Raw genomic sequence first — 13,845 nt, forward strand, 5'->3', positions numbered from 1 at the left:
CTCCTCTCTCTCTCTCCTTCTCTTCTCTCTCTCTCTCTCTCTCTCTCTCTCTCTCTATCTCTCTCTCTCTCTCTCTCTCTCTCTCTCTCTACTCCTCTCTCTCTCTCTCTCTCTCTCTCTCTCTCTTCGGCCGGGGATACGCCCTCCCCTCCCCCATGCGGGTCAGCCCCCGCTGCAAGCCGCCAGCTGGCGTACTGTCGCCCCTGACCTGGGTTCAGCCTCCCGCCGTCTCCGCCGGGGGCTGCCTGTCATCGTGACACGGCCGCCACCTGGGCCGCCGTACTCGGCCGCGCGCCGGCGTCACCTGCGCCGTCACGCCCGGCCGGTGCTGCGTCACAGCGTCACGTGACGTGACGCGGCGGCCGCTCGCCTGGCGCCGGACGGTGTCGGACGGCCGGCGCGGGCCGCCGCCGCATGTTGGTCAGGGGTGCCCTGCCCGCCTCACACTGCCGTCAGCCGAGCTGCGCTGGTCCAGCGCGGCCACGGGACCGTGCCCCTCTGAACGCGTCACGGTCCCGTGGGGAATACTGCGTGAGGCAAGGCGTTCCAATGCCGACGCAGGTGAGGTTAGGGGTGAAACTGATTTCGGAATCGGAGTATGCGTGTTGAGATAATGTACTTGTCCGACTCCCACCAAGGCTTAATTGGATATGAAACGGCCTCACTATTCAAACCGCCCCGCAAAGCCGCCGCCATCTGTGCTTTCCAGGGCATGTGGCCCAGCGTATAACCACATGGTTTACGGCTGTATTGCCTTAGACGGGTCTCCCGAGAATGCAGAGAACTCGGGAAGTGATTAGTGGCGAAAACGGGCCCGGCTGGCGGCGGCGCGCTTTCCCGTCTCACAAACACATGGGCGGGATGACCGCCATTGGTCACCCCCGGCCGCTGGCTGCTCTCCGGCGGCCGCACTCGCCTTTCCGCCGCCATGCACGCGCTGGGTCTGCTGGCGATCGCCATCATCAGTCATTCGCCTTTCACCGGTGACGCGGACTGTGGACGTTCTCACGCGTCTCCACTGTCGCGGCGGCGGCCTTGTGGCGACACATGTCACAGGCTCGCGCTCCCCGTCACACGGAGTGTCTCGCGCCGATTCTGACGGGCCCGCCCCGGACGGGCCGCGGTCCGGAGTCACGGCAGCGTGGAGTTTGGAACCATTAACAGCCGTCGTCGATGGGAGGCGAGCTGCGGCTCAGCCTGGCTCCCGCCTTATTAAGTCTTACGGCACTTGGCGCCTTCCCTCCATGGTCCTCGTTGTCTTTTCAGCGTTAGAAGGCGCAGGCTGGTTGTTTTCTTTGGGGTGTTTGCACAGCGCCGTGTTTCCCAGCCCATGCAGTTCAAACTGCGTTTGCATTTGCGTTTGCAAAAAAACAGATTTGGGGATAGCTCCGAAAGACGTGTTTTTAGCACTTGGGATTTTGGATCGTGGGAGGGCAATGGTTGTTGCGTAATAGCAACGTGACGCATTTAATTTCGCTGGCACTTTGAGATGCTTCTCTGACCAGTTTGTGGACACCTGCACCAAGGCTGCCGCGCAGCTTTGTCCACCCCCACCCCTCTTCTTCACGCCTCGTCTGCCACCACCCCCTCCCGCCACACAGTTGGCTTGGGTCTCTCCCGTGACGTTTACTGGCCGTCCCGCCCGCCACGGCGCCGGCCGTGGCTTCCCGGGGCGGGGCCGAGTGTATGCATGAGCGGCGGGGCCGCCCAGGCCGGCTCGGCCCCCACTGGCCCACATTCTCAGTACGTTAGCCACGCCTCAGCGCGTGCGGTCAGTGGACGCTGCCGGACGCCCCGCCGACGTCCGGCCGCTGCCGGGTCACCCGCCCAGGCCGCGGTCACCGGGCGGAGGCGGAGTGCCCTATCTTGTCGGGAGCGCACTACGCTTGGCTTTGGAGGTGCTGTTTCTAAAGCGAGAGGCGTGCTGGGCTCAACGCGCTGACCACATGTGTGGCGAGTGCGTTTATAGCCCGACATTTGGCATTCAACACAGCTCACTGTCTGGTGGTAGCTTCGAGCGGATAAGTGGAGTGGATTCGAGTGTAGTGAATTCCGATTAGAAAGCTGTGGCCTGCCGGCCTCGGAGGACTGTCGTCTAAAGTGCCCCCTGCCCTCGGCGCCCCCCCTGCCCTCGGCGCACCCACCCTCGGCGCCCCCCCCCCCCCTTGTCCTCGGCGCTCCTGCCCTCGGCGCACCTGCCCTCAGCGCCGCACCTGCCCTCGACGCTCCTGTCCTCGGCGCCCTGTCCTCGGCGCCCCTGCCCTCGGCGCACCTGCCCTCGGCGCACCTGCCCTTGGCGCTCCCTGTCCTCGGCGCCCCTGCCATCGGCGCCCCTGCCCTCGGCGCACCTGCCCTCGGCGCCCCGGAACAGAGGGCTGCCAGGCCGTCATGAGCTCGCTGTGGGTTGGTGTCAGGCCCGGCTGGACACCCGAGTTCGGTGCCGATACCGCCGAGAGAAACGTCGGTCGTTAGCGGCGAGCTCGGGCGGAGGCGCGCCTGATGAAGCGAGCAGATGACTCGGAGGCCGGGTGGGTGACGGCGGCCTATGATTTGAACGCCCTGGGAAAGTGGAAAGAATGTGGGCTTGCGTCTCGGTGGTGTGTTGTCATTACGTGTGGGCGTGCGACGTGGAACTGAAAGCTGAACCGGCGGCGTGTCGCGTAGCCTCGCGCTCTGGAGATCCCGCGGCTTGCCGACGTAACGCTGTCGTCGGACGGACCGGCTCGGCATGATTCAGCTGCCGTCGGACGGACGGGCTCGGCTTGATTCAGCTGTCGTCCGACTGACGGGCTCGGCTTGATTCAGCTGTCGTCGGACGGACGGGCTCGGCTTGATTCAGCTGCAGTCGGACGGACGGGCTCGGCTTGATTCAGCTGTCGTCGGAAGGCCCGGCTCGGCTTGATTTCAGCCGTCGTCGGACGGACGGGCTCGGCTTGATTCAGCTGTCGTCGGACGGACGGGTTCGGTTGATTCAGCTGTCGTCGGACGGACGGGCTCGGCTTGATTCAGCTGTCGTCGGACGGACGGGCGAGCTCGGCTTGATTCAGCTGTCGGCCGGCTCGGCTTGATTCAGCTGTCGTCGGACGAACCAGCTCGGCTTGATTCAGCTGTCGTCGGACGGATGGGCTCGGCTTGATTCAGCTGTCGTCGGACGGACCGGCTTGGCTTGATTCAGCTGTCGCTCGGCTCTGCGTTGGTCGTGCAGCAAACCGGGCATTTACCCTGTTACATGGGCAGCGGTGGATTCGAATTGAGCCGGGACCCGTCCTCGATCCGAACTATCCGGCCCATGTAACTCACGCGCCGTTCCGCTGATTCGATCGTGCGCCGGAGGAAATCCCTTCCCGTGAGAGGATCATCCGTTCAGGAAGGGATTCGTCCGAATTATCGGCCGTCAGCTGTCTAAACAAAAAAAAAAGAAAAATGCCTGGCGCACGCAGTTCTGTTCATGGCCATTTCAGCTTCGTTGGTGTTGCCGCTTTTCCACGGGTTTTTAGCTATTGCTCGAGACGGTCCAAGTCCAAGATGGTCAAGGAAAAGAGAAAGAAGGTGAAGTTGACACCATGCTGCTAAAACTACCCTTATTATTGAGGGCCTTGAGTGGCTAGCAGCACAGAAATCTTCACGTAATTTAGCCTTGCTAGGCGCGTGAATCTATGCAGACAGCAGGCGTCGGCGGTGCTTGGTGTTATCTTTCCGCCTAAAGGTTAGATTAATTTACATCTGGGGCAGGCTCCATGCTTCCAAAAGCCAAATGGATGGTAATATGGTCATTTTATATAGCTTTGACTTGTTCTCACTTTAATTTTTGGATTTGCTCAAAATTCTTGCAGAGAATGCCTCCAAGTTTCTTTCATTAAGTTAATACCTAAAGGCCCCAGGAGTGTTTTTGCAGATGTTCCTTAAATTAGGATGCTGGTTGCTTGTCAGTTAAATTTGTGTGAGAAAGGTAGCTTAAAAATTGCCTGCACGATATGACGGAATGAACAAATATAGATCATTGCAGTCAGCTCGGAATGTGAACTTTTTTAATGGTAGGACCGAAATTGCCCAATGACGGGGTCAGAACAGCAAGAAAGCAAATGTGAACACTGGATGAAAATAGTTGTCATCATTACTCTGCTAAATCCAAGTTTGTGTGTTCCATGTGCAGGAAAACAGTGCATAAACTAACACCTAACGTGATGGCACATGCTGCATGGAGAACACGTCTGTGTTGCATATCATCACCTGTTTTTGTACTGATGATTAAATATGTCACCTTGGTGCTTTTTTGTGATGGGTGTCTGCAGGCCATGAGGTAGGTACTTGAACTGTTCAACAATTCTCTGCAGGGGCGTATTACCAATAGTTTCTTGCATTAAGTGAATACATAAATGCCCCAGGATTGATTTTGCAGACATTCCTCCTGTGACTTGGACATTTGGTTGACCACCTATTGGCAGGAGGGATGTGCTGGATATTGGTGACTGGCTCGTCAAGGAAATATGAAGCTACATCACACTGGTAGACCAAATGGCAAGGAAGCGGGGGCTGGAATATTTGTTTTTGATGCGATTAGGCTGTTTGTTGCTTGTCGGTTTAGTGTGTGTGAGATAGGTAACTCAATAATTCCTGCATGATGCAAAGGATCAACAAATATAGGCAATAGATCATTGCAGTCAGTGCAGAATGTGAACTATTTTTAATGATGGGGCCAAAATTGCCCAGTGATGGTTCCAAAATGTCAAGAAAGCAAATGTGAGCACTGGATGAAAATAGCTGTCATCAGTACTCTGTCAAATCCAGGTTTGTGCATTTCATGTGGAAGAAAACAGTGCATAAACTAAGTAAACCTAACATAATGCCACATGAGGTGCAGAGAACATCTGTGGTGCACATCATTACCTGTTTTTGTACTGGTGAGTAAATATGTTACCTTGGTGCTTTTTTGTGACATGTATCTTTGCAAACCATGAGGTGGATAGTTGAGCTGTTGTTATAATTAATCATTTGTTATGAATTTTGAGCCCAGATTGCATTTGTCATGACAGCTCTTGGGCTGGTTCACATGTTGTGATCTTTGGACTGTGCGAACACAGCTGTTTGTGCCACCTAGCCATCAGTCCATATCAGCCAATGCTGTTGACTGCAAGGATATCAAAGCAGTATTTCAACCCTAGTATGTCAAGAAGCAAATAGCTGCATTCTGACCTGCCAGTCCATGCCAAGTCTAAATGGCAATGCTGCCCTCAGGTACTGATGATGCATTGGATGGGGAAAGACAACATAGTTACACAATTTTTGCCACTAACTATGTAGCATTCATGAGTCATTTCTGTAGCTTAGCTCACTGTTGCAGGCTGCTCACAAATGCATTAGTGTGGGAGTAGGTAATGTGTTTCTTGGCTGCGCAAAGTAGATGACATGATGCTGGGTGGCATACTGATATGAGTGTGGTAAGTTTGTGAGTGTCGTTGGCCAATACAAGAAAATACTGATTTCCTGCTAGCCAAAGTTTCCCACTAGTAAAAATTTGCCATATAACACTGTTTATGTGACAGATTTGGCAGTGCTGACTGTGCAACTCTTGTGTTTCAAGTGCTATGGCTTGTGCTGTAGCTATAAAGCCTATGAGTCCCGCACATATCATTTTTCCAACGGAGTCCATCTTCCTCCTCGCCCTCAAAGCTGTCTCGCGCCCACCATGGCTCGTGACATTCGCCATCCATACGCAGAGTACCGGCTTTTTTCTTCTTGTTTTGTTCAGTTCGCCTCAAAAGCGCAGTTTTCGCCCATAATCCGTTCCTTGATTCGAACTAAGCGGGATCGAACTATCGACCGTTAATCGACCCGTAAAGCCGGTTTCGCCCATGTAAACGCCCCCTCGCCGAGAGGGTTAACGTCGCATGATCCGTTCCGATCTTAATTCGAATTATCCTCGGCTGCCCATGTAAACCGGGTAATTGTTTGGCAGACTGCTGACGTGCGCACTGTCCGCTGACTAGCCGCAAAACAAGCGCTCTGTCACACTGATCAGCTCCCCGCGGCAGTCCTTTGCTGCGAGTTACGGTTGCGTCACTCCTTGATTTATGATGTAACCAAGCTTATCTTCGGTTTGTGTTGATTGCTTTCTTTCAGTGGCTCTTTCCGACGATGTTTTGCGAAAAAGTGGCCCGCGTGCACCAAACATGTCATCCATACGAGGAGCAAAACAACAGAAAACAACAGCAGACAGCAAACAATGATCCGTGTGCGTCATGTTCCCCCTAGCGTGACCTGGCATGACCTGGCGTGACCTGACCCGCTGGCGCTCGGTCTCACCTGGGTCCTTCTGCCCGCAGACGGAGAGCGGCGGCGGCGGCCGGCCCCGCTTTATCCCAGTGACGTCACTGGAAGACGTGCAGGCCATCCGATGCGCCGAGTTTCACCCGTACGGCAAGCTGTACGCCGTGGGCTCCAACTCCAAGACGCTGCGCATCTGCTCCTACCCGAAGCTGACCGACCTCAGGTGGGACGCCGTGACCGGATGCGAGGGAGTCGAAGGATGAATGGAAATAGGTCTGGCGTGGAAGGACGGAGATTGCTCACGTCGGAAACCTACGAAATCATTAGTTACCTGTCGTCATTGGCGGCTTTCACTTGCATTCATTTCCGTACGTGTCCACAATCAGCGAACGTCCACATGCGTCGCTCCCCGCCTCCCACCCCCCCCCCCCCCCCTCCCGCCCCCTCGGCCCTCTCCCCCACCCACCTCTATTTTCCGTCGGCAAGCGCATCAGCTGAAGGATGTAGTCAGCCAGCTAGCCCCCCCCCCCCCCCCCTCCCCCGCCGTGCCCGCTAGCCCCCCTCCTGTGCGGCTGGCGACGCCTGCAGTCGGCCACGGCGACCCGAGCGGGCGGGGGCAGACGCGGCCGTGAGGTCATACTCGGATCCCAGTCCGCCCCATCTCCGGGGCGTCGCCTCCGCCGGGTATGACGCGCGCTGCGGGGTCGGGCGCTGCTCTTCGACACCCGTGGCGCAGCGGTGACGGCGCCCGGCGCGTGGGGGCCGCCGCCGCGCCGCGCCGGCCGCCGACGCCTGGCCGTCGCCCGTTACGGCGCAGTTCGCGCCTGCTTCGGAGCCGGATGAGCTGCTGGGGGCCGCCGGCGACGGGCGAGTGCCGCGATGTCGGCCGTGATAACGGGCGTGCGGTGGGCGTTGGCGCTCCGTTTAGCATGCGATCGCCCGTGCAGGCATCCGCCCCCCGTGCACGCGGCTCTAATCCGCCGTCGAGCCGCGCTGCTGCTGGGCTGCGGCTGCAGGGTCACGGCTGGGGGGTGAGGGCTCCACGGACCACGGCTGGGGGTGAGGGCTCCACGGGTCACGGCTGGGGGTGAGGGCTCCACGGGTCACGGTTGGGGGTGAGGGCTCCACGGGTCATGGCTGACCTTGGTGTTAGCACTCGCCGTCAGTTTGATACGGTAGTTTATTATTATAAGTCCGTTGTGGATAATCCAGTGGATGTAGATATGGCGTACGTTCGCCGTGTTATTTCGTATGGCATTGCCGCGTGTTATTTCGTGTTATTTATGTATTAATTTATTATCAACAACGTGTTATTTCGTATGGCGTTGCTGTCGTGTTGGCGTGCGTCCGGGTAAGCTGTGATGGTATAAGCTTACGCATGATTTTCGTTACAGCCCTGAACTCAGCGCGCACCGCGTGCCAGGCAGGAGTGACACAAAGCCCAGATGACGATTCTTACTCCCGGACGCCAGACGTGTGGCCAGTAACACGCCCCGCGCCGCCCCTGTTTCAGAGATGACCACGTCACCTACCAGCCGACCGTGCTGTTCAAGCGCACCAAGCACCACAAGGGCTCCATCTACTGCCTGGCCTGGAAGTCCCGTGGGGGACCTCATCGCTACTGGCAGCAACGACAGACCATCAAGCTGATGCGCTTCAACGCCGAGACGTGCAATATCGAGGGTGGGTTGTCCGGCGGCGGTGGCGCGCGACCGAGCGTCAGCCGGGGTGGGGTCACGATCGGTGTTTTAAACAGCGTGGGAGCGGTTATGTAGCCTGCTCGTTCGGGCTTAGGCGTAGCGCAGTGTTTGGTTTTGAGCTCCCTCTGGGGATTGCAAGAAATGACGTAAGAGGTTCGGAATGCCAGTCGCAAGTGGCTTGCATGAAAAATCTGGAAGCCTCCGGCGGAGGTGCTGCCATTCCTCCATGACACACACGAACTGAGGCCTTGGATATCACCACACCCGGCGGCCTTCTCCCTCTGCCCAGATGTCGAACTGGCGAGGGACCTTTGGAACGGTTCACTTGTACTCGTACGCTGTCGCGCCGGCCGGCCCGCCTGGCGCACCCCCATTGTAGCGGGTCCGGCCACGCCCTGTCCCGGAGCGTCCCCCGACCCCGGGCCGGGACCGGGACCGGGCCATCGGCGGGATGACCTGTGACGTCACTGTGGCGGCTGACGTCGAGGCGGCGGTTTGTCCGGCCGACTTTCCCGGCCGGACGGGCGGCCCGCTCCCGTCTCAGACTCGCTTACGGTCGTTGGCTTCTCCCGGCTGGCCGCGCTCTGACATTATCGGCCGGCTCGCCGGCGTGTTTATGGCCGGGTCGGCGCGACGGGAGCGCGAGCCGGGGCGAAAGTGGCGCACCTGGTGGAAACGCCGCGGTTGCGGTTGCCCGACGCTGTGATGACGCTGGCGGCGAAGTAGCGCCCGCGCTAATGCATGCGCCAGATCAGCGGCCCATGAGGCCAGAAGTGTCATTATGGGCTGTTATGTCTGGGCTCAAGCGGCGTAATTGATCTCGTCGGAAGTGTCGTGTCAAGCTTTTCTCCCGTGTTCGGCCGGGTGTACCGCCGGCACGGAGAGTTCTCTCACTGCACTCAAACTGGTTCTGATCTGGAACTGAGCCTGACCAATGTTGCGCAACGATAGCTGGCCCACTGGTGTGTCTGTTTGTTAATCAATCTTGCCAATCTCCTCGATGGTCGCGGGTTTGTTTGACAGCACTGTCGATGATCGCGCAGATTAAGAGAACAGCTGTCAAGATCCACTCTTGGCCGGACACCTGCCTTGTATTGCTGCTGTTTATATCTGTCCGAGGTGAAACCTGCGCACCGTCATAGCCTGCTCGGGGCGTGCGTTGGCTTCGGCTTGGTGCACTGGCTGTGACGCATTGAGAAGCAGATGCGTTAAGTACGTAGTTTTTCTGCCGCCAGTCATGCAGCATTTCGCCGCTACCTTTGTTCTCACCAGCGTTTCAGTACAATTCTGGTCTTTGGCTCTCACGTTAATTTGACAAAGCTCGCACATGTTTTATTCAAATATTAGCCAAATGGCACGTGCGACCAGACCACCGACGCGGACCATCCGCCAGCTGCACCAGCCGACCCCGTTCGCCAGCCGCGGAGCTTCCCGTGCCGCGCCGCGCCACGCCACCGCGGCGGCGCGGCGCGGCGGTGCACCGGTCTGTCACGGAATGGGTGTCACCGTGCCCCCGCCAGCGCTGGCCGCGCCGCCTTTTAAGGCCGGCGGCTGATGCTGCCCGGTGATTGGGGCGCTTTTCCGACCCGCTGCCAGGCTTGCCGTAACCGGCGGCGCGGCGGAGGAATGTGGCACGCGAGCGGCGATAGTGATGCGATTGTCGCCCTTCGTGATTCAGGAGGCTCCGACAAGCCTTGTTTGGCTTTATATGCCCCATGGGGATTCCGCGGGCCCATTCCGCTCGGCATCTGAAGAAAATTGCCGTTAAAAGGCATAGACATAGCTTGCGAAAATATAGGAGTCTTGTTCGGGGCTACACTTGCCCTGACTCATGTAAAGCCGTTGTATGTTGAAATTGCAGCCGTCGGTGAGTATCGAACGCGAACGTTCAGGACCCGAGTTCGCCGTGCTTACCCGCGACTCCTCGGCTTTGGCAGGTCAGGAGATCGACCTGACGATGCACGACGGCACAGTGCGAGACCTGTGCTTCATCGAGGACATGTCCAACAAGTCGAGCCTACTCATCAGCGGCGGCGCCGGCGACTGCAAGATCTACGTCACCGACTGCGTCACCGGCACACCGTTCCAGGCGCTTAGTGGTCACTCGGGTCAGTAGTTGCCCATAACTCAGCGGTCAGCCCTGACTTGGGCTCAACGATGGTCATAGCTTAGTGGTCACTTGGTCAATTGCTGTTCGTAAGTGTGTGATCGTTTTGGCCATCTGTTACTTTATCATTCAGCAGCCATTGTTGTCAGTGGTTGTCAAATAGCTCAGCGGTCATTCGGGTCAGGACCTGTCCATAACTCTGCGGCCATGATTCAACAGATGTCCACGGCTCAGTAGTTATTCGGGTCAGAAGCTGTAGTGACGTGGGTCCGCAGCGTGTATAGCCCTTCCGCTAACTCGCGTCAGTAGTTGTCCATAGCTCACACCGTCCTGGGACAGATGATAGCCAGCGGCCAGCTGTTGCCGAATCTGGGCGCGCTAGCCATGAACGGAAGTTTGTTGGTCACCGGGCTACACACAGTAGCTCGGCCTGCTGAGAAGGGTGGCCGTTTCCAGTCATCACCGATTGTTGAATGGAATGTCTCACTTCATGGTTGTACGTGCGCACGGGTTCTGATTACCGCATGCAAGTGTCATGCTTGACTCGGGGATCTGTTCTCCTTCTTTTGCCATCATTCAGGACAAATCAGATCGCGGCAGGGGCGGTACTTCTCCCTCCTAGTGGCAGTCTCCGTGTCATGAATGGGTCTCTCTCGGGGGCCGCCAGCAGGCGAGCTATCCGAGACCATTGTGGCATCCGAGACCATTGTGCGTTTGGATGTTACCGGACAGGAAAGCTGCCCGTTACGGGCAGCCGGTTTGGTCCGGAAAGTGGCTCAGAGCTGGCTTGAGAGACGACCGGGTAGACATGATGTCACCACGGCGACGCCGCATGTCGGTCCAATCGGTATATTCTATTCGGTATTGTACGTTAGGCAAACCGGGTCGGTGCACCCAATTTCAGAGCCACATCGGCGACGGTGGGTAATGTAGTATGGCTCTGTTGCGCGCCCACGCCTGTCCCGGTCTAAACCAGCCCTCACGCGCCGCCCCAGCGGAGGTGGTGACGTGGCCTCCTGTTGCGCGCCTACGCCTGCCCCGATCCCAAACCAGTACTCACGCGCCGCCCCAGCGGAGGTGGTGATATGGCTCCGGTGCGCCCCCACGCCTGCCCCCGGTCCAAACCAGCCCTCACGCGGCCGCCCCAGCGGAGGTGGGTGAAGTGGCTCTGGTGCGACCAGTGCGCCAGTCTGTCCCCCGGACTGCACATCGGGGCGCCGGGTGGTCGTTCCCGTTCAGCCAGCCCTCATGGGGGGGGGGGGGGGAGGGGGAGAGGAGGGGCGACTTTGGCGCAGCGGTCTGTCGCGTCAGTCGCGGCCCGGCTACAGACAACAGCCGCTGGTGACCGCCGATTACAGCGTGACATAGGTCACCAGCGCGTGTGCATGGTGTTGGCTGCTAGATTCTGGCATTTGGTCTCGCCTTGCCGCGGAGCGCGCTTCTGTCTCCCCCGACCGTAGCAGTTATACGCACGTAGTTTAGTTAAGCTGGCCACATTTTTCGGTGTCCGATACCCGTCTTCAATGAGACACGTCATTGTCCGCAACAAGCGGGCCGGCAATCTGGCCGTCATGACTGACGGACATGCCACGAAAGGCGATGGGTTGCCCAGTTCACTGAGCATGTCGTCCCGTTGGAAACATGCCGCCGTGTGTTGTGCGCACTGCTGGGACTTTCTCCTTGTGTCGGACTCAAAACTGCTTGAAACTGTCAAGAATCATTACAAAAACTGCGAAGCCCCCTATTTTGTCTTGCGCCAACCCACCCTGTTGCATTTGATGACGCCTTGCTTATATTTGTGCACCATCCATAGCCCTCAAGCTGCTGGAGTCCCACTATGGTGTTTATCATTTAGTTCAACGCCTGAATACTAAGACTCAGTGCCGGCCGTCTTCTCCTCTCGTGACCCGTTCTTCCCGATGACTTGTGCCCCGTCCTCGCGCCCGGTCGCCCAGCGCGTGACCCCGCGCATCTGACTCGTCCCTGCGCCTCCCCGCAGGCACATTCTGTCGCTGTACACGTGGGGCGGCGCCATGTTCGTCTCGGGGCAGCCCAGGACCGGACGGTGCGCTTCTGGGACCTGCGCTCGCGCGGCTTGCGTCAACATGTTCCACCCTCCGAGCGTGCACGCCGCTCCAATGGGCTCGGCCGTGGCCTCTGTGGCGGTGGACCCGTCTGGACGGCTGCTCGTCTCTGGTCACGAGGACGCCTCGTGCAACCTGTTACGACATCCGCGGGCGCGCGCAACATCCAGAGCTTCAAGCCGCACGAGTCAGACATCAGGAGCGTGCGCTTCTCGCCCAGCGCGTACTACCTGCTGACGGGCGGCTACGACAACCGCACCGTGCTCACCGATCTGCAGGGGTACGCCGGCTGGGGCGCACAGGGGGGGGGGGGGCGGGGAAGGGGGCAGGGAAGGAGACGGGTACTGATGGTGGCCGATGCTGGGCTGCTCATATCCGGTGTAGTGTTCAGCGAAAGAAACGAGCAGAACGTGTGTGAATCGTGTTGTGTTGAGGTAAACAGCCGCAGCGAAGGAAAACGAGCGACAGAGACATGTCTTTCATGTTTTGCTTTCGCTTTCCAACGCGGCACTGTCGCAATACCGCACCGCTGTCGCCCCTGACCCGCCCCGTCCCTCGGCTGCAGGTGACCTGACTACGCCACTGCCGTCCGTGATCGTGGCTGAGCACCAGGACAAGGTCATCACCGGCCGCTGGCACCCCAATGAGTTCAGCTTCCTCTCGACGGGCGCCGACAAGACGTGCACGCTCTGGGCGCTGCCCGCCGCTTTGAGCGCTGCCGCCGACGCGTTGTTAACGCGTGCGCCGCCGACTCCGGCGCGTTATTGGCGCATGCGCCGCTGGCGAGGCGTGATTGGCGGACGAGGCGTCGCTAACGTGATGCCGGCTCCAGGCGAGCCGGCGACTAACCGTGACTACTGCGTGAAATATAGAGCGTGCGCCCGTGTCGCGCGGCTGTCGTGCCGGCGGGCGTGAGAGGCGACGGCGTGCGGCGTGAGTGGGATAATCCGTGAGAGCTTTACTGGCGTGCGCGTTATGTTTTTAGTCAGATGTTCAGCATAATCCAGTCATCACAGCGGCGGTCGGCGGGCGAGCCGGCCGGCCATCCCCGAATCTTCGAGATATTCCACGTTCTGTTGTGCCGACCAGCGCTTGGTAGAAGACGTGGGGGTTATTTTTCTATGATTGTGGGCCGGCGTTCCGTGATTTGTTGCTGGCATCGACCCTGCCTTTGACGACTGTTAATTCCACCGGCTTGCTTTTCACATGCTGCTGGGCGGGGCGTCCAGCCAAATAAACCCTGTGTAAACCCGAATCGCGTGTTTCTGGGTGCAAAGAGATATCGGTGGGGCACGGTCTTCGTTGCAAAATGCCATTTGCTACATGTGAGTTGCGAAACTCGCCCGCCTGGATGCAGACATCTGCCTTGCGGGTCGAATGTTTGCAGATGGCGTCATAGACTACCCAGTCCACCTACCTGCAATGCTCGTATTAGCATCCCCCCGTGAGGTACCCACCTTTCCGTGGTGGGAGATTGTGTGTTCCAATGATCCCGGGGCGGTTGGGGAGGCTTGTAAAGCGCCCCTTCCGGCCAAAGGGGAGAAGCCATGAAATAACGTGGCCTCCCGCATGGGCCCTAACCTCGGTCAGGGCTGGAATTAGCAACCCCTCGGCCTCAGCTTTCAGTTGTATTAGGGTTGCCGTGCCCGTTGTTCCCCACAGTCGCGATGAAGGGTCCCGGGTGCTG

General features: G+C 58.5%; 1 pseudogene; it reads left to right on the top strand.

Moving 5' to 3' along the window:
* Positions 1-3,423: 3,423 nt before the first annotated feature.
* Positions 3,424-13,073, top strand: LOC119095060 (WD repeat-containing protein 47-like; annotated as a pseudogene).
* The last annotated feature ends 772 nt before the right edge of the window (positions 13,074-13,845 follow it).

This window comes from Pollicipes pollicipes, unplaced genomic scaffold (genome assembly GCF_011947565.3).
Source record: "Pollicipes pollicipes isolate AB1234 unplaced genomic scaffold, Ppol_2.1 Scaffold_4219;HRSCAF=4965_pilon_pilon_pilon, whole genome shotgun sequence".
Taxonomy (NCBI): domain Eukaryota; kingdom Metazoa; phylum Arthropoda; class Thecostraca; order Pollicipedomorpha; family Pollicipedidae; genus Pollicipes; species Pollicipes pollicipes.